Consider the following 21,195-nt stretch of genomic DNA (forward strand, 5'->3'; position numbering starts at 1 on the left):
AATATATTTCCCACCCACCCCTGTAAGTCTTGACAGTTTCTTATCCTTATCATGGAGAATTTGTTTTTATTCTGTTTGTCCTTTAACTTTCAAGTTTCTGGGCAACTCCATTTAATGCTAGCCTGACTTAAAATAGCAAAAACATGTTTTCCATGATATATTCTATATAGAGTCATGCTACTTTTCTCATGTAAAGGTATAATTAATATTGTTTCGTTGCCTTCAGAATCAGAATGTATTTAGTCTTTAGTTAATTATCTGTCTTTTAAGACTTGACCAGAAAATAAGTATATTTAGTATTTCAATAAACAACTCAAAATCTTGGTGAAACAGTGTTATGATGGCCCCTTTTGTTATCAGATGGATTTGCACTTAGTTAGGATGCAATGAATAGTATAATATGCAGCCTTTGATATCACAGTCCTTCTTCCAGGGGCAGTGCAAATTGCCAGCAGGTGATAAAAGTTCAGGTGAAGATTGACTGTTGACTTGGAAGCACAAGGTAAGTCTTCACCAGTGAAGAATGTATATTCTAGCTAGTGTTTCCATGCCAGTGAATTCCAGATTTTTGATGTGTCTTCATTCAACCTGAACTGATACCACTAATGATTATAGAACAGAAAAGAAAAGTAAAGCATCTCAAATGGTATAAATATTATCCAGGCAAACATAATCTGTATTTGGGCTTTGTTATTTCTAGTTATAAAATTTAAAAACTTTTGCATAAGATTAAAGTTCTCGGTCTGACAGTTTCACAACATTAGATATTATTTCAATGTATGAATTTCCATTATGTGTATGTAGGAAAAACCTTACTTAAAAATAAAAGATTAGATGAGAATCTAAATTTTAAAATATTCAAATAAACTAAGTTAGTTTGGGGAAGCAGAGACAAGTTTTTAGAAATTAAAAGTCTTTTTTAAAAAAATGCTTTAAGTCAAGATAAAATGATTGGAAAGTGCAGCAATATGCCTCAAGGATATATTTTCCTATTCTTATTTTTATATATCTGGAATATATTGTAGGTGAGAAATAACTGTTTTTAAAGTGATCTTGGTTTAGTTATGTAGGAGCTTATTTAGACTAGACTATTTCATTACAAAAAATTCTTTTTATTGATACTTCTATTTTTATATTTGCTACCTATCATTGTAATAATTTTGCTATTATATAATTTTAAATGATTATATTTTATATTTGATGTTTAACTTGTAGAATTTCAATTTCAAAACAAGATACTGCTAATTACAAAGGAAATTTTAATCTGAGCACAAATGAATCTAACACTTTCCTTTAAAAAACCCCAAACGTAAAGGTGTTTTCAAGGCCACATCTTATTTCCGCTGAGCTTGGTTCAAGTTATCATGTACTGCACTTTTTACACTCCAAGATTTCTGAAAGTCCACATCCACGATCTTCATTTCATTAAGTATACTTCAGATATATTCCTTTGTGTCTCAAGGATTATTTAAACCATGTGTTGTGTGTTACTGTATTTAAAAATGACTCTTTAATCAAAATAACTTTAAAACAACTAATCCTCACTTAGGCTGGTCAGCTGAATCCACATAGTGGTCCAGGAAAAATAAATCTACTCTCAAGAATGCGAATGCAGACAACAATTAGACACAGATGTGAGCAAAATTAGTTACAGTTTACAAAATGCTACACTTCACATGCTTTTAGTTTTTTATATGTAGCCCAATACAGTAAGGAAAATATACTCTTCTAAAGACATCCAAAGGGATATCTATTTCTGATTGATATTGATTGTCGCTTGTGATGTATTATGCTTAATAAAAGTTGCTATACTTGGAAAGATTCTAAGTTATAATATCTTCCAAAATTGATTAAGGTTATTTTCCTTGGGAAATGAAAAGAAATCCACCACATTTCAATGCACTTCAGAAGAGATATAGTGAGACATCTAGTTAATTCAAATGTACACTTCTGTGTATATTGGTAAAACATATTCTCTGTAGTGTCCTTATTTGGAGTTTTAAATAATTTCTGTACATGCATTCCCTACAATGTATCTCACATGGTTATACATAATTCAAATGCTTAATTTTAAAGAATTTCCTCTTTATCTAAAGTAGAAATATCTTATTGAGAGGCACTTCTAAAAGACAAAATAAAATTGATAAGAAAGTCACAGAATTCTACATTTAAGAAACTCAAACTGGTAACGTTGACTTCTGATTAGTTAATGAGGTCTTTTAAGTTTGCCTTTTTTCTAATTAAATTTATAATTCTTCACAGATGTAAGTTTTGTTGATGTTCAATTTGTCTCTCTCATTTTGTTAAACCTCACAGAGTACTTCACCAATCCATTGAATAGCCACATTAAATCTGTTAATACCATGCTCTTCAACCCCAGAAATTATTTCCAGAAGGCAAACTTGCTTTGAGAGATCATCAAACAAGACTTAAGGTACACATTTTATCACATTTTCCCTACCACAGAGCTAGGGATGCAGAGGAAAATTCATGACTTTTGCACTGTTTATTATACTTTGCTAAATTACAAATCAAAAGCATCTGACAGAAGATCATCTATGAAGCCAAAAAGTTAATAATGTTCTGTGAAAAGTAAACTGTAAATGGTAAGGGATTCTAAATCTCAGCAGCACAGAGCAAATAAAACATAGGTACTTGTCTAAATTATGGGTTTTCCATAGGTTTTTTGGTTGCTAGAAGCAATTTTTATAAAATGACTGTAATTTAAAACATTTTTTAACTGAAAAGAAATTTTCAAAGTGAAAGTACCAAGCTTATCCAAATAAATAGAGCTGGCAGGCAAGCCAGTTTTGTTCAACCACAGATCGACCATAGACCCCCACCAAATCTGCAAGACAATGGCTATTTTCTCATCAGACTATTTCATAGGGAAAACCTGTCTTAACAATAATCCTGCTTTTCAAGAAGCCTATTTTTCTTGGTGAAACTTCTCTTCAATCAATACTTACAACCACAGCAACTGTAGTGTAAAAAACAAAAATAAATCCAAAAGCATATCTGTGTCTGTGTCCTTTAGATTTCGTTGATTTTATTCTCTTATCCTTATAAATGAAATATTTTCAAGTAGAATTAATTATGGATTTCTCTACATCCAACAAGACATTGGTCTTAATCACATAGTTCAAAGCAAATTTTTAAAATGGAATTCTTGTGCAAACAGGAATAATTAAATAATTGATCTACCTAGAGTCTACAGCTTTCAAAGTTTAGTTGACTCAGACAACATTTATGTAAACTTTGAATGAAATGCTTTTGACATCTGACTTAAATGTAAACTGATTTGTTCTTCAAGTATATTACCCTTCCAATGTATCCTGGTTTTTAGAAAATACCACTGATTTAAAAAAAAAATTCCAAAGGGCAATTTTCCTCTAAGAAATCATTTATTATATCTATCAAACACATAAAAATGGCCTTTCCTTTGGAATTGTATGCTTAAATGGCAGGCAACCTAATGCTGAACAGTGGCTCAATTAGCCTTCTCTGTCTGTCACCGCAAAGTATTTTCAGGTTTGAAAATCTACGGCTGTTCTTTCACAGAGTACACTGGGCCTTAGCTGTTGAGGTACTCAACTGCCAAGCATTTGACAATGTATGAAGTGGTGTTTTTCATACATACGTTGCTTCCAAAATGAACAATATGAAGCAAAAGCCTTGATAAAATAATTATCAATTAAAGCTTATCTGAAAATGATGAAGTTGAAGACCATTACGCTATGACTTATGACCAACTTTTTCCTATTTTGTCCTTGCCATTCACTTAGGTGTCAAAACATGAAGAAGAAAAATAACCTAGTAAATCCAGTGACAGGTCTGAATTTAATGAATTTCATGTAATGTTATGCTGAAATCTATTTTAAAATACTTATTCTAAGAAATATACATTCATAAATAGTTGGTGATTTTTGTATCAGCTTTGGATATGGAATAAGTTAAATGATCTTTTAAAAATCAACATCTTGATTTCAAAGTGATAGGTCAAATGAAATGCCAATTAAGGTCAAAGATTTTATGTGTACAAACGCATATTTTCCCAGCCTGAAAAATTCCTTTTTGAGGATTCACACGTTTTATCTTTGGAGGAAATTTAAACATTAAGGATACAACTTCCCTTCTCCAAAATGTGCTGCCAACTTATCTTCTCTTTGCTTTTCTTCTTCTAAAATTTAAGCTTTTTCTTAACGTTCAGGTATTGTTTTTGAGTGGGACTATGAAAAAGCACCCATTGCCATTGCATATACGCAATGACATGCATAAATATGCTTTTCCATTCTACGTTATGCAACATTACTTGGAGAGACTATTCATAATAGAAGTGCCAAATGCTATCTGCAAAAAATTACAATAGGCTTCCAATACGTCTCTATTTAAGTTTACAGTGTGAACATAGAATGCAGCAGTATGTTAACTGACATGCCTTGGGATGATCTCTCATTAATGATTAGAATCATGTTGGTGTCTAATAACTAGACTACTTAGGATGGCTCATCGGGATTAACGAAGTAACAGAAATTGCCCCCAAATTTGGACAGTTCTAAGGATTGCTTTTCATTGAATAAGACGAAGAAAACCCTTCCCGGGGAGGGAGGGGGAAGCGCAATCCCATCTGTCCTGTTATCTCTCTGGGACTGTGCCCACAAGGCAGTTTGGGCAGGCTCCACGATCCACAGCCAGCCTGTACTTACGGAGCTCCCGGCCGCGGCATCCACTTCTCCGTCCTCGTTTCGCGTCCTCCGGTTTAACAAATCTCCGCTCGGCGCATGGTTAGATCCCAGGGGAAGGTAGAGTTTGGGGCTGACGGCGGTGAGGGGGATTTTAGAAGTTCTCAGCGGAGCCCCAGAACAGCAGGGCAGCGTCTTTGGAGGGCAAACCCCAGCCAAAGCCAAAGCTCCCAGTTGGCTGCTGGAGGCTCTGACTGCCGAGTGTCTGCGAGAAAACGGTTCCTCGAGGAAGAAAACCACCACAGTGGACTTGAACAGGAAGACTTAAAGTCGGAAGTGGTACTAGAGAGTTTGTATCTAGCACCAGCCCCTGAGCCATCAGCTCCCACTGTTCTGTGGAGTCACAGCTTGGAGCCTTGGGCTTGCCCCCCCACCAAACAGCAGCAGATAATATCTAAGATCCTAAGACAAAGAAACAGCAGAATTTTCATCCCTTCTATTTGTTTGCTCAGTCTTGTAGGTCTGCCCATGTAGCCCAAGGGCTTTTTTTTTTTTTTTGGTTTTGTTTTTGCAACGCAAACCACAGCTATTCTCTTGTCCTAACCTTATTGGTTTAAATGTAACAATTGAAATGAGCACTCTTCTGTCTGACTCAATCTTGCTCCTTTAGAAAAATTTATTATGTAAATGAATGAGCCTCATGCTATCTGGATAAACAGTTGTGTGAGAATTACTGAGTAGAAGCACTGTCAGCACACGCTCAGTTCTACCAGCAGCTACCAATGGATTTATTTGGGGAGCTGCTGTATAACCGCTTTTTAAACACTTTTCCAAAGATTTTTTTGCTTTTGTTCTCCCTCCTGGAAACTAGTAGAGCCAATGCCTTCCAAATCTTTCTTCAATGTTTACCTGATTAACAGGTTTTGAAGGAAATTGACCTTTAGCTAACTTCTAGTAAGCCAGAAGACAAAAAAGGTCTAATTTACAAATTAACTAAATTCTAACTCAAATCATTACCTTTATGGTGAACCCAATGGAAGTTGGAATGAAGACATTTCCCAACATTCCAAGAATATTATCTTTTCATAAAGTTCTATGCAAGCAAGTGTATGAATGGGATTTGGCATTTAATAGTCTAATTTAAAATCATGTTAGAAGAAAAGCTTAGTTAGGATCTTTGCAGTTTGCTATTGGAGATACTTTGTAACAAAACACAGAACCTGTGGAACTCTATACCATCTGAGTGAATATTATGATTAATAATAAAATATAAAACTAAATTTTTGGCTTCTGAATATTTTTTACATTTTACACTGTTAACTTCTGAAGTTAAAGGTCAATTATTTCAGCAATGTATTTATTCAAATATTTAAAAGCATTGATAAAATAATCTAACTATATATTTTACACAAGTTCTAGATCAAAGTCTGAATACAAATGTCTGTTTTTGCCTCTTTCATCATGTTTTATATTATAAAAAATAAAATGGAATTCTTATAAATTCCTTTCTGTTATATATTAAGGTGTTTTTTCCAACTGTTTTTATTATTACATGAAACCTTTTTCTGTGTGCCAAGACTTTTTCTATCAAAAAACAAAGTCTCTTTTTAAAAAAAGAACAACATGGTAATGATTTATAAAGAAGCACTTGTTAAAATTGAATTGCTACTGGTATATCATATAATGTTTGCATTAGGTTTTGAGGTTATCAATTAGTACAGCATTTCTTCACTTACTTTACTTAACTTATGCATGAATGACAACTATTTCAAGTCAAGAAACACCTTCTTTTATGAAATACAAGCAATGAACTTTTTTTTTTTCAGAAAGGATGCCAATCTAAATTCCTCAGAAAAAGAATGCTTTGGCAAAGCTGTAATACAGCCTCAAGTTGCAAACTCACCTAAGAGTTCATTTTATATAGTACAGACAAGAAAGGAATCTTGGGATACCCTTCTCCTCACATATGGGAGGCCAGTTCAAAATAAGTTGGTTTCTATTGGACCTGTCTATATCCCCAGCAGACACAGGATTATCACACCACCTGTAACAGCTTCTTATGCTGTAAATATCAGATATTATTTGTAAGAAAGTTGATTATTCATAAAATATAACACTGAATGGAATGGAGAGTTCTAGTATGCCAGATAAAATTTAGTATTAAATATCAAGCATAAAAATGGACATTGCTTTTAAATTATAATTGTTTCCAAAGACTACTTTTAAAATACCATCTCTTTTAAAATTGAGATGATGAATGAAAAATTCAACCCTATATATGTATAACATATCAGTTGTTCCAATAAAGAGCTATGATTTGAACTACATACCACGTAATATTCAAAAATCATAATTAAGCATCAAAATCTCAAATTTTATTTTTTGGTAGTTTATAACAATTTATGGTTGGTAAATATAGGGAACACTAATCACTTAAGATAATAATTAGCAGGTGTGATATGAAATGGAGGTCACAAATAAATAAGAAAATTATTCAACTAGATTAAATTATGTCTACCTCATTACATGGCATATTTTAAAATTAAAATTTAATTATTTGTGTTTATATAGTCAAATGAGCTATCTTTAAGCAACCTATGCATGCAATTATGAAGAAAAGTATCATACATTCAAAGTGACCATTAATTGGCAAGATGGCATGGCTAATGATTGGCATTTATAAACATAAAAACTTCAAGTCATATGGACCAAAAGCACAATATTCACATTCACACATTTCATCACTGAAGGGGAAATTTGCTACAGCCTAGTATACTATCTGTAGTACAGAAATGGAGGTCACTATCTGCAGTACAGCCAAAGTAGAATCTTTTGAAGTTATTATTCATAACTTTAAATTAAATGTAGCCATTTCTAATAAGCCAGACATAGGAGGGAGGGAGGGAGGGAAGGAAAGGAGGAGAAAAGAAAGGAAGGAAAGAAATATAGAAGGAAGGAAGGCAGGAAGGGAGGAAAACTAGTACAAAAGAACTCCATTCACACTCAATTCATCAGTATATTAGGTTGTGTATTATATCCTGCTGTCCATGATGCTCACTGTATACTTGCACTTTGATTATTTCTTAGAATTTCATGATAAACACACAATTTTTCTAACTGCTCAGTGAAGGAACATATGAGTATCACCTATTCTTTCCTATTTGTTAATAGCATAATTTAGGGAAGCAATCTTTTGAAAATTAAATGACAACATACAGGTAATAAAGGCAGGTGATTGTAAGAGAGAATAATGAATGTTAATTTGTTGCATCAATCTAGTGTTAAAATGCTTGTGAACAGAGGATTATAGATCAGTTATATGCTTATTGCCCAATGAAAACAATTATATTACATTCAAAAATTCATTTTAGTTGCTAAAGTGAAACACTTTGAATATAAAACTCTAACATAATGTTTGAATGTCATAAAAGGCACAATATTATTCCCTATACTGCATCTCCAAACAGGTTTTATCTTACACAGCAAGCTGTTGCCTAGCTACATGGCTACTTCGAGTAGAGTTTGAAATTTTGACAGGCATTCTTAGTGCTTCGAGATTAAAGAAAGAGCCAATCTGTAGTGATTACAAAGATAGCAGAAGTCATTATTTCCATTTAAATTCTAAAAGAAAAAAGTTTTAGGAGACTTCATGCAAAAATTTAAAACTATAATTGCACATTTTCTACAATTAGAGAATTCAACTCAAAATAAATCATCATAAAACAACCAAACTGAAATATTTAAGGATTAAGAGATACTGCATCTTTTTCATTCTCAACATGAGCACTCCAAATGGATTTGGCAGGTCCAAAATATCCTTTATAAAGGTCAATAGATATGTTTCACCAAAACATTTATTTTTAGCACTTTTTTGTATATTTTCTATTTAACCTTACAACTAAATACTTCAGAATCAAATATTCACTGTGTTACTTGTTGGAATAACCCATTAGCCTATCAGAATCTTTAATGCATGTGACACTGAGAATAAATGTATATCAAATTGTATCATCTAATAAAAATACTGTGAAATAGAGACTAAAAGTTGTTTTTCTTGTAAAAGAAAACATGTAAATCAAAGACTGGCATTATTTCTTTCATATTAATAAGTTATGTCAATTGTTTCTTGAAGTAGCCAGCATTTTAATAACAAAATTTTCCAAAATTATTAGAATATCAGACTCCAATTACAGATTTATCATTTCCCTTTCTCATGATTTCTTTCATGGCAACATGTTTCTGAGTATTCTAGGTAACTGCTGGTAGAAAAATTCATGTAGTCATCAAGGATTGTGCCATGCTTCCTGGCAGCTTCCATGGTCACTTGCATGACCTATTCTTTCTCCACTGGCACAAAATCTACAAACCAGTACTGTGATCCTGAATTAAACTCCCAGTAGCTACTGCTGAAACTCTACCAAGGAAAACATCCACAATTTATTTTAAGAATGATATGAAATTGACCATACTATCTAACAGTATTTAGTTAACTTTCTTTTAGTCACCTCTCCTATGAATAGTTTTTAGCAGTGAATGAAAGGAGACAATTATAAACTCCCAAGGAAAATGACTTGTGATAAATTATATTGGAGCTTTTATGACAACTCAATATGAAAATACGGTCCATTTCCTGAAACTTTAATGAGCACATCATTTATTGTCAGATATAATAATGTTTGTGGAGTATGAATTCAGAAATTCAATAATGGTTATCTATGGAGTTAAAAAAATTAATTGTTAATCTAAACTGTGAACACTTTAAAAAATCTATTCCTGGAAAATATAGTGGAGCAGCAAATTTTTAACTGAAGAATAAAAGGGTTGTTAGCATTTTTAACCTCTCCATTCCATTAAGCAAAGTATATGACATGACCAATTTTCCATTTTAGTTAACTTATTCTCCCAAACAACGGAGAACTACACCCTATTTTTCTTCCCTTTCTTTAAATGATTACAATCAAACTGGTCCACGTGGGCTGAGTTTGATCACAGCAATGAGGTAATTTGTCCACTATACATAATATATTAGATTTATATTGACATGAGTCAGCCTAGCAGACTGAGGGTATCTTTTCTTCTACCATTTTTCCTCTGGCATGGGCAAAACCAATCTTGGCAGCACCTCTCACAAAATGTAATAAGAGCTGGGAATTCACTTTTTTTTAATCTCAGTTTTGAATTACAACCCAGCTCACATTTTAAAAAATTCTTCAGAAATAATGCACATCTCAACAAAGCATGCTAATGAACAGCTTATTGTTTGTATGCTACTTTAAAATATTTTTTTTCTAAATATTTACATTGCTGTATTCCCCCATTTTTATAACACTGTTAAAGTCACTGTTCAACAGCAGATGGAGCACTGGGTCATTAATGTAACTTAGGTGAGTCAAGGATTGGACCACTCTTTTTGAAAGGTGACACATGCAAATGTAATAAATCCAAAAAAAAAATAGGAGTTATGTAGCTAACATATTTAATTTTGTGAACTTTCAAAGAATGTAGAGTGTTAACTGGCTCCAATTTAAAGAAATGTTGTTCCTAAGCGTATTTTGAAGGCTGGTTTATAAATACCTTAAAAAACCCAAACTTTGATTAAGCTGAATATAACATAAATGAGTATCCTTTATTTTGAAGTATTTACTCAGACAAGATCACTTTTCTTGTGATGATCAAGAGTAGAGAAATATCTGCAGTTCATAAGTATTTCCTATTTTGTAAAGGAAAGGAGAAAGTGAATGTCTGAGTTTACAATGAGCAATTTCATGGATTACTTGTTTCATAGTACCATCAACTAACTGCTTCCCTATTGCTTTCTTTAATTTCAATTAAACTGAAGTGATTGGCTTTGATCTTTAATAGCAGTTACATCACGAACACATCGTTTGCTCACCAAGGAAGTAATTACATTTGCAAAGCTCTACAAGTCCTATGCTAGATTTTAGGGTATAATTGAACTATTTAGAAGTGGAAAGCTATTTTTGTTGCTACAAAATGACTGCCATGGTGGAAACCTTAACAAACTGACCAAAACTATTTTTTCCTTCAAGCAGAATTAACAGCACAACCCCCCTCCCGTTTTCCTTGCAATCTCCCAAATCGGGCAAAAGTAACCTCTGAAGCTGTTTTAGACAGAAGGTCAGAATTCAAAGGACTGGTAACCTAATCCACAGTACACTGCAATCACATCGCTATTGGAAACACAACCAGGAGCACCATTATTCGGGATGTTTTTATTAAGCACTGTCAATAGGTATACAATCTGGAGGGTTTTCTGTACTGTAAAGTTTATCTAGAATCATACATGCAGGAGATCAAGTTGCCTCTGGCCATTGGATTTTACTTTAGTAATATTCTGTGAGGTAAGGAAATGGGACCCTGTGTTAACATGTTAATGAAAGCAACAGCTTCAGTTTGTTTATGCAAATACTTAAAGGGGGCACATCTTGGTAGAGCAAATGTAAATAAAGCTTAAAGTTTTTAGTCCCTTAAAGGGGGTTGAAATTGGAGAAAATATGAAGGTTTGGTGTGTATTGTTTCAATGGGCACATTTTCTACCTAAAAGCATTATAATGATATTAAACTAGACCTTGCCTCATCATTAATTAACCTAAGAGTTTAGAAAGAAGTAAAATTAATATTTATTTCTATATAAATTAGCTACAAGGCCAGTCAGTGATTGAATAAAGGGAGCACATTTCCTGGGGATTCATAACTATTTTGTTAGTGCATTTTAAAGAAGGTTTTTGTTGGCAAATTTAAAAGCATGCCTGTAAATATGAACCCAGCACAATTCATTGCTTTTGCTTTTCTGAATACTGAATTTTTAAGGGCTGCTGCTTTATATTTATTCATAAGAAATGAATCTGAAAATCCCTATTATGTGTCATATAATAATTCTATGAAAATCCAGTAATGGTATTTTGGGCAAATTGAAAGGTGGCAAATAAAATAAGGTCAAGGATTTAAGGTTACTTAATCTGTTTTTGTGATTTATTATACTTTGAATACGTAACAAGCTTAAATATATGGATCTGATAAACATTGGCATGGCATATAAACAGCTATTTTGTGTGGTGGAAGGAAAAACAAACAGTTTATAGAGAGGTCAGACAGTTGGTAGAGGAGAATTCTATTGACACTATTATCAAGAGAACTCCTGCTGAGTGATCCATAAAGCCCCAATTAGGCCTAACCTCATGGGAAAGCTGTTCACTTTCTTTCCTGTCCCTGTTAGAGACATCTTCCCCATGAGTACTGGCTTCAAGGAGAGGTGTGAGATATAGGTGGGGGGTGGGAAGAGAAGGAGAGTGGAAGAGAGAGGGAGAGAGAAAGGGAGAGAGAGAGAAGCTAAGTCTTTAAGCCAAAGAATTGCCTCTGTTTAGAAAGTCCATTTCTAAAAAGAGAAGATATAGTACCTATATAGGGAGTCTAAAGAAAGGAGATATAATTTTTAGACATTAAGATTTTGATACTGCTCTTAATTATAAATATAATCATTAATGTATCCATATATTTCTCTTGGCTTTGGAAAATTCTAAGTAATATTCCTAAAGATTATACATACATATTATGTATATGTTTATAGATACATGTGATGTATTTATATATATGTATGTATGTGTGTGTATTTATATATGTGTATATATATATCACAATTTTATCAGGGATTCATAACTATTTTGCTAGTGCATTTTAAGGAAGGTTTTTATCAGTAAATTAGAAGGCATGCCTACAAATATGAGCCATGTTAAATTCTCATGTTTTTGTTCTTTTAAATGCTGCATTTTTAAAGGCTGGTATTTTATATTTATTCATAAGAAATGAATCTAGAAATATCTATTGCATATCATATAATAATTCCATAAAAATCCAATAATGATATTTTGGGCAAATTGAAAGGTGGTGAATTTGCTCCCTTTATAACATATATGTTTTTGTTGTTGTAGGATCATTTCGGTCATGTCTGAGTCTTTGTAACCCCATTTTGAGGTTTTCTTGGCAAAGATACTAGGGTGGTTTGACATTTCCTTCTTCAGCTCATTTCGTAGATGAGGAACTGAGGCAAACAAGGTTAAATGACTTGCCTAGGGTCACACAACTAATAAGTATCTGAGGCTAGATTTGAACTCAGGAAGATGAGTCTTTCTGATTCTAAGCCCAGTGCTCTATCCAGTGTGCCACCTAGCTGTTTATATAGGTACATATAACACACATATATACATATTTGTGTATACACACACGCACACATACATCCATGTATCCCACTAAAATAGTAACCATCCAAATTGATTCAATCTAGTTTAGCATCTAGAATTTTAAAAGTAATGTCTCAAAACTTTAAATAGAATGCCTCAAATTGACATCCATTCCAATCTATGAATAAAGTAGTGTTGAAAAAGGGAAGGCTAAACTAAAAGTTACACAAAGATGCTACAACCAAATCATTTACGCTCTTTTTTTCTTTCCTTCTTTTTTTCTTTTATGCATATGTGTATCTGGGTTTTAAATTGACTGCTTTTATTTATAATGGCTTTCCACCCCTCTAGCCTAGGAGTACAGCTCAATCAACTAAATCACTAGCAAGACAGGACTTAGCACAGTCTATGGCACATAGTAGGTGTTTAATAAATGATCATTGATTTGAATATTTATTGACTCCAAGTTAATTCCAATTCTAGTTCATTTACAGACTTGCTCAGTGACCTGGGTTATTAAATTACTTAAACTTTCTACAATGAATCTACAAAGTGGATGTAGAGAAAAGTAACTCCTCTTACAAAAATGTTGTGAGATAAAAACACTAAGACATTTGGTAAGTAAAATTATTCCAGAAAACAGGGCTATAAATAGTCCAGTCTTCAAACCAATTTAATCAAATTACTCTTCATTGAGTGCCACAGGGAGAATGGCATGGCAGCACATATTATCTTGGTATTCTTAATGGAAATTGACCTTATATCTCTGATATTCCTAAATCATTCTTCCTTTTATTTTCTGCTTAATTTTGTTGCCTCTTTTCATCTTTTGGCCTTAGAATCTACATCACTGGTCTTGTTAGTAGAATTATTATCCTGGGAGGATTACATAGTTTTTCATGATCAAAAACATTTCTTAAACATCATATATAAATGCATATATGATCAACTTTGGGCCTTAAAGGCACTGCCTCTCCTGAATCAAACATCAATAAAGATAAGGGAGTGGAAACCACCAGAAATTTTGGTATAGAAGAAAGAAGAAAGGCATAGCCTTAGATCATTGTTCCTTATACTCTGTTTCTCCTACCCTCATCTTATCATTCTTCCCTAATACTATATAATCTTTCCTTTCATATTCTTCTCCTCAAGGAATATAACAGATTGCATAAGAGAGGGTCTTGCAGTCTGGTGAAGTCTATGGACCTTTTCTCTGAAAAATATTTTAAATGAAATAAGTTATTTTTTATAAAAATAAAAAATATAATATAAAATATAAATAAATTTAAATAAACTAATTACTATTTAAAAGGAAACTGATTATATTTTAAAACTGTGCGTGTGTGTATTTGTAAAACCAAATTCAACTTGAGGTTAAAAACGCATGGTGTAGAGGAATCCACAGAAACATTAATGTATGTGGTATCATCAATGTGACTGCTAAATTCAGTGGTGAATATAAGAAGCCATTCATGCCTTTTCATCTAGTGTGATGCTTATAAAAGTCCTCTCATATAGCTTCCAAAGGAGCTAACCCAATTTGCTACTATTGATCATTCGCTTTTAGATACTTCTCTAGGTTTTCACATGATCACTTTCTCCTAGTTCTTCCTTTTTAACCATTCCTTCTCAGTATCCTTTGCTAGGTCTTCTTCTGTATGATATCAACTAACTAAAACCAAACTCTGTCCTGGGCCTTCTCCTCTTCTTTTTCTATACTATGTTACTTGGTGATCTCATAAACTCTCATAGGTTCAATGATCATTTCTATGTGTGTGATTCTCAGATTAAGACCTAACTTCTTTCCCAAACTCCAGTCTTGTACCACAAACTGCCTTTTTTCACATCTCAAACTGAATTTTCCATATGTGTATTATAGTTAAAGGGTTCAAAAGAGAGCCTATTTTCTTTCCTCCTAAACCTTCTTCTCTTTCCAACTTCCCAGTTACTGCTCAGGACTTTTTTGGCCTCATAATGAATGTAAATAGTAATTGTTTCTCTTTTGACCAGCACCCATGAGGGTCTTTTTTTTGTTTTTTTTTTATTAAAGGGGTTATCCCTTGACTTGCTTCTTAAACCAGCCTATTCCCTGAATGGGCATTGCCTCACTCAAAGTGAAAACTTGGAAAGAGTTTAGCTTAGAAAGGTCTCTCACTGTATCCTGGGTCATCTCCAGTCATCCTGACCCATATCTGGCCACTGGACCCGGATGGCTCCAGAGGAGAAAGTGAAGCTGGTAACTTTGCCCAGCCCTCCCTCACTCAAGTTAAATTCAATTGCAAGTCATATCATCATCTTCCTGATGTCATGGTCCTCTTTGAGAACAAATGACAAACCACACGCAAGCCTCCCAATAACTCAGACTTGGATCTCAGTGTCTTGATTCCTAACTCAAACTCCCTCCACATGTCCAATCTTTTTCCCAAGTCTTGTGACCTTCACAACCTCTCAGTTTTGTATTACCTTCTTTCTATTCATATCACTCCACTGATTCAGGATCTCATTACTTCACAACTAAACTATGCAGTAGTTAGCTCTTGAGTCTTCTTGCCTCACATCTTTAATCTTTTCACTCCCACCCATCATCCACCAAAGTGCCAAAGTGATTATCCTAAATTTCAGATGTGACTATGTCACCCCTCCCCCCGCTCAATAGACTTCAGTGACTCTCTAGTACTTTCAGGATCCAATATCAAATCAGTTGTTTGGAATTAGAGGTCTTTAACAAACTTGTACTTTCTTTTATTTCTCGTGTTCTTACATTCTTATCTCCTCAACTTATGCCAAGACCTAGCAACATAAACCTTTATGCTGTACCTTGCCTATCTCCTTCTCCATGCTTTTTCATTGACTGTCCCCCAAGTCTGTATTGCCTTCCTTCCTTTCCTGTGCTTGCTGATTTCCTGGTTTACAAGAAGCCTTTCTTGCTCGCATTCCCACCTCTAACCCCAACTGCTGGTGCTTTTTCTCTGAAACTACTTCTTAATTACACTGCATATATTTTATACATACAAAAGTGTTTGAATGTTTTCTACCCCATTTGAATGTGAAATCATTAATGAAACAGACCATGTGCCTGGCATTGTGTTGAACAAATAATTGCCTGGGGGACTTTTTTCTTACTTTTCTTGACTTTTCATGAATATCAGTGGAGCATTGTATATTGAGAAGGTATACTCATATAATGACCCCAGAAGCCAGAGAGGTGAAGTATGGCATATTACATTAATGGCATATTATATTATAAAGAGTTTGGGTAATGAATTTTAATGAGGATGTCCAGGTCAGCCACAACTTCATTTTACTTCAGACTACACTACTGACTCTCTGGACTTTTCTACAATGTCTTGGCACAAGTATCTCTTCCTTTCTTCCTCTCCCTCTCCCCACTTTTTATATTTTATATTTATATTCATATTCATATTAATCTTCCTTTTACATGTCATCCTCCTCCACTAGACAATATCTTCCATAAGGGTAGGAGCTGTCTTTCTCTCTGCTCCTATCTCTATTCCCAGAGCTTAGCACAGTGCCTGGCACTCGGTCAATACTTAATTAATCCTTATTGACTTGACTAAAGGTTAATAGAACGAAAAAGAGGGATTGTTTTGTTTTCAGAATATACGAATGACCACCTGAACTCAAAGACAAGCTAGATAAGAAATTTGGGAAACAGATCACAAGTCTGGCATAGAGGTATGGAAAAGTAGTGATGGGTAATTCAAATATCTAAATATCTATAGGCAGTATCTCTTTGTCAAAAACAGAGTAGTTAATAATTTCTCCACTCAATGCTAATGCTAATTTCATTCTTTAAAAGATGGAGGCCCCACAAAAGGACATTCTCAACTGTATTTAATTATTTAATAGGGTCAGAAATACTTGCTGGGGTGGAAACCATTGGGATACACTACCATTCTCTTTTTTTGTGATAAAAAAGAGGAAAAGTTGGACATAGTCCACATAACATTTTATGAAAGCCTATTTCAAAGGATTCAAAGAAAGCAGAGGTGGGATCCCGTGGACTAAAATTCTGCAGGGGAAGTCCATTCAGAAGAAATTGAAAACACTCAAGAATGAAATCCTAAAGACAGGAGGAAAAAATCCCATGAGGAAAAAATATCAACATTGTCTAAGGAGAATAATGTGGATGTGCAGAGAACTCACCAATCAACTCAGTTGTTTTTTTTTTTTTTTTAGATATGTATAGAAAATGGAAGCAAGGCTCTTTAACAGAGAATGTATATAAGGGAATTGCAGTCATATAAAAATAGCTCAAAAATGCTCCAGGTCAGAATTGGCTGAGGCTGCAAGGGAAGCTGAGGATTTAAACACTGAAGTTACACTTATATTTAGAGAAAAACCATGAAGATTAAAAGGGCAGATGGTCACTGCTTGAGATGGATGGAATGATAACTAACCCTGACAGAGAGAAGGCAGAGCTGGTCAAGTCATTTGTGTCTGTTTTCTCTGCCAAGGAATATGATTTGCATAAGACAGAATAAAAATATCTACTATTAAGTTAATGGCCAAGATAAGTAAGGAGACAGTAAAAGATTATCTAACTGTCTTTGATGAATTCAAGTCACCTGGCCTGGAAGAACTATATCCCTTAGCACTGAAAGAATTGGTCTTTGTGCATGCTGAGCCCGTCAGTGATATTTGAAAGATCATGGGATAAAGGCAAAGGGTAAACAAGTTTGAAGAAGGACAAATGTCAAAATTTGAAATTTATTATTGAAAAATATTTTAACCTCTTTCAAAAGAGGTTGGAAGAAAAGAAGTTGCAAATAATAGGCTAGTATGACTGCAATTCCTGTGAAAATTCTAGAAGAGATCATTAGCAAAGTGTTTAGTGAACATCTTGCAAAAGAAGCAGTAATTACAAAGCTAGAACGGTTTCATCAAGAGTAGGACATAACAGAATATTTCCTTTTTTTCCACAGGGTGATCAAGCTTTCATATTAGGAGAATAATGAATATGGAGTTTATTGAGTATTTAGCAATGGACTGAATAAAAGATCTCATGCTATTCTAGAAGAAAAGATGAAGACATGTGGACTAGACAATTTGGAACTTGTTGAATGACTGTATTTGAAGAGCAGTTATTAATTATTCAAAGTCAACTTGCCAGGTGGTTTTCAGTAGAGTTACTCAGTGATCTGTGTCTAGCCTGGTGCTTGTAAACATTTTTATTAAGGATTTGGATAAAGGCATAGATGGTACGCTCATCAAATTTGCAGATGACATATAGCTGGAAGGAAGAGTTAGCAAACTGGATGACAAGGTCAAGACAAAATTTTCATTGAGCAGCATCTAACATGATATTTAAGAGGGATAAATTAAAAATCTTATACTTTGGTTCAGAATATCAACTGCACATGGATAAGAGAAAAATAGCAGACTTTGTCTAAAATGATCTCAGTGTTTCATGGATAACAGGTCCAATACTAATCATCAGTGTGATCTGGCAGCTAAAACAGCTACGCAATTTAGGCTTTAGGAAAAAAGGTGATAATCTCTGATTAGACCATATCTTAAGGAGTGTGTTAATAATTGGGCATCACAATTTATTTTTTTTATTTTATCAATTTTATTTATTTTCAGTGTTCTACAATCACTACCATATAACTTAGATTGTTTTCCCCTACCTCCCCCTTCCCTCCCCGAGATGGCATACAATTTTATATAAGTTCTACACATACACTCCTATTAAATATACTTTCACTATAGTCATGCTATGTAGAAGAATTAGAATGAATGGGAGAAATCATATAACAAACCAAAACACAATACAAAAGGAAATGATCTGCTACATTCTGCAATTGAATTCCACTTCCTTCTCTGGATGTGGAAGGCATTTTGCCTTAAAAAAACCATTGGGAATTTTTTTAAGTCCTTGCATTGTAATGAAGTTCCAAGTCTACCAGAAAAAACTCTTGCACACTGTGGTCGTTGCTGTATCCTCATATCATCTGGAAAGAGTGATAACTTAGTTTCTTCTTTGCCTGTTCTAATTCCTTCAATTTCTTTTTCTTCTCTTATTGCTACAGCTAACATGTCTAGTACCATATTGAATAATAGTGGTGATAATGGACATCCTTATTTCACCCCTGATCTTATTGGAAATGCATCTAGTTTATCTCCACTGCATATAATGCTTGCTGAAGGTTTTAGGTAGATTCTGCTTATTATTTTACAGAAAGTTTCCTTTATTCCTGCGTTCTCCAGTGTTTTTAATAGGAATGGGTGTTGTATTTTGTCAAAAGGTTTTTCTGCATCTATTGAGATAATCAAGTGGTTTCTGTTAGATTTGTTGTTGATATGATCAATAATGGTAATAGTTTTCCTAATATTGAACCAGCCCTGCATTTCTGGTATGAATCTTACCTGATCGTAAAGTATTATTCTTGTGATAAGTTGCTGTATTCTTTTTGCTAAAATCTTATTTAAAATTTTTGCATCTATATTCATTAGAAAAATTGGTCTATAATTTTCTTTCTCTGTTTTGTCTCTTCCTGGTTTAGGTATCAAAACCATATTTGTATCATAAAAAGAATTTGAGAGGACTCCTTCTTCCCCAGTTTTCCCAAATAGTCTATATAGGATTGGAATTAACTTCTTTAAATGTTTGATAGAATTCACTTGTAAATCCATTCGGCCCTGGAGATTTTTTCCTAGGGAGTTCGTTGATGGCTTGCTCAATTTCTTTTTCTGAGATGGAGTTGTTTAAGTATCCAACTTCCTCTTTTGTTAATCTGGGCAATTTATATTTTTTAAAATATTCATCCATCTCATCGAGATTGTCAAATTTATGGGCATACAGTTGGGCAAAGTAATTTCTGATTATTGTTTTAATTTCCTCCTCATTGGAGGTGAGTTCACCCCTTTCATTTTGATATTGGGAATTTGGTTTTCTTCTTTCTTTTTTTAAATCAAATTGACCAAAAGTTTATCAAATTTATTAGTTTTTTCATAAAACCAACTATTAGATTTATTTATTAGTTCAATAGTTTTCTTCATTTCCATTTTATTAATCTCTCCTTTGGTTTTCAGTATTTCTAATGTGGTATTTACTTGCATATTTTCAATTTGTTCTTTTTCTAGCTTTTTCAGCTGCATGCCCAAGTCATTGATCTCCTCTTTCTCTATTTTATTCATGGAGGCAATCAAAGATATAAAACTTCTCCTAAGGACTGCTTTTGCAGTATCTTATAAGATTTGGTAGGTTGTCTCATTATGTCATTCTCTTGAATGAAGTTGTTGATTGTTTCTGTAATTTGTTGTTTAATTTGCTCCTTCTTTAGGATTAGATTATTTAGTTTCCAATTAATTTTTGGTTTATTTTTCCATGGCCTTTTATTACATATAATTTTTATTGCATTATCATCTGAGAAGGATGCATTGACAATCTCTGCCTTTCTGCACTGGATTGTGAGGTTTTTATGGGCATCACAATTTAAAAAGGACGTTGATAATCTGGAAAGTAATCAAGATGGTGAAGGGCCTAAACTCCAAGTCAAATAAGGCTTGGTTAAATTTAGGGTCAGTTAAGTGGCACAGTGGATAGAGTGTTAAGCCAGTAGTCAGGGGGACTCATCTTCCTGAGTTCAAATCTGACCTCAGACACTTACTAGTTGTGTGACCCTTAGCAAGTCACTTAACCCTCAGTTTCCTTATCTGTAAAATGAGCAAGAGAAGAAAATGACAAACCACTCCAGCATCTTTTCCAAGAAAATCCCAAATGGGGTCTCAAAGATTTGGACATGACTGAACAACAAAAACTGTGTAGCTTAGAAAAAACTCAAGCAAGATGTGATAGCTTGTGTTCCATCATTTAAAGGACTATTACATCAAATTGAGATTTTCCTGTTTGAATATAGATTTTCTTCTTCACCCACAAGGCATATCCAGGAACAATGACTGCAAACTTCAAAAAAAGCAAATTTTCAGTTTGATCTCAGGAAAAAAATTAACAACAAGAATGGTCCACAAGGGGAATGGGCTACTTCAAGAAATATTGATTTCCCCTTGACTGTAGATCTTCAAACAGAAACTAGATGACAGTATGTTGGTTATTATTGTCCAGGAGTTTGCTTTCGGATTTTGATTGTACTAGATCTCCATGAGATTCTTCTCAACTGTAAATTCTGTCATTCTATCAATTATTTGTCCCTTCCTCTCTCTGAATGAGAGGTCCATTTTCTTTCATGGTCATACATTTCTTTGATTACGTCTCTTATACCAGTGATGTCATAGGCAAATAGAAATTGACCCTTGGCCACATATTAACAAAGAAAACTCAATTTAATATT

At 33.7% G+C, this 21,195-nt stretch overlaps 1 protein-coding gene across 8 annotated transcripts in view; it reads right to left on the reverse strand.

Annotated features, from left to right (window-relative positions):
* EYA1 (EYA transcriptional coactivator and phosphatase 1) overlaps nucleotides 1-21,195 on the reverse strand; it is a 377,709-nt gene that overhangs the window by 157,664 nt on the left and 198,850 nt on the right. The window contains exon 1 of one of the 8 annotated variants that reach the window (XM_072604860.1): nucleotides 4,707-5,004. The exons of the other annotated variants lie outside the window; for them this stretch is intronic. The gene's annotated coding sequence lies outside the window, so the exon portion shown is untranslated. Of the gene's footprint in view, nucleotides 1-4,706; nucleotides 5,005-21,195 lie in introns of those variants that run through there. 8 annotated transcript variants of the gene reach the window in all.

The sequence above is a fragment of the Notamacropus eugenii genome, chromosome 4 (assembly GCF_028372415.1).
Source record: "Notamacropus eugenii isolate mMacEug1 chromosome 4, mMacEug1.pri_v2, whole genome shotgun sequence".
NCBI lineage: Eukaryota > Metazoa > Chordata > Mammalia > Diprotodontia > Macropodidae > Notamacropus > Notamacropus eugenii.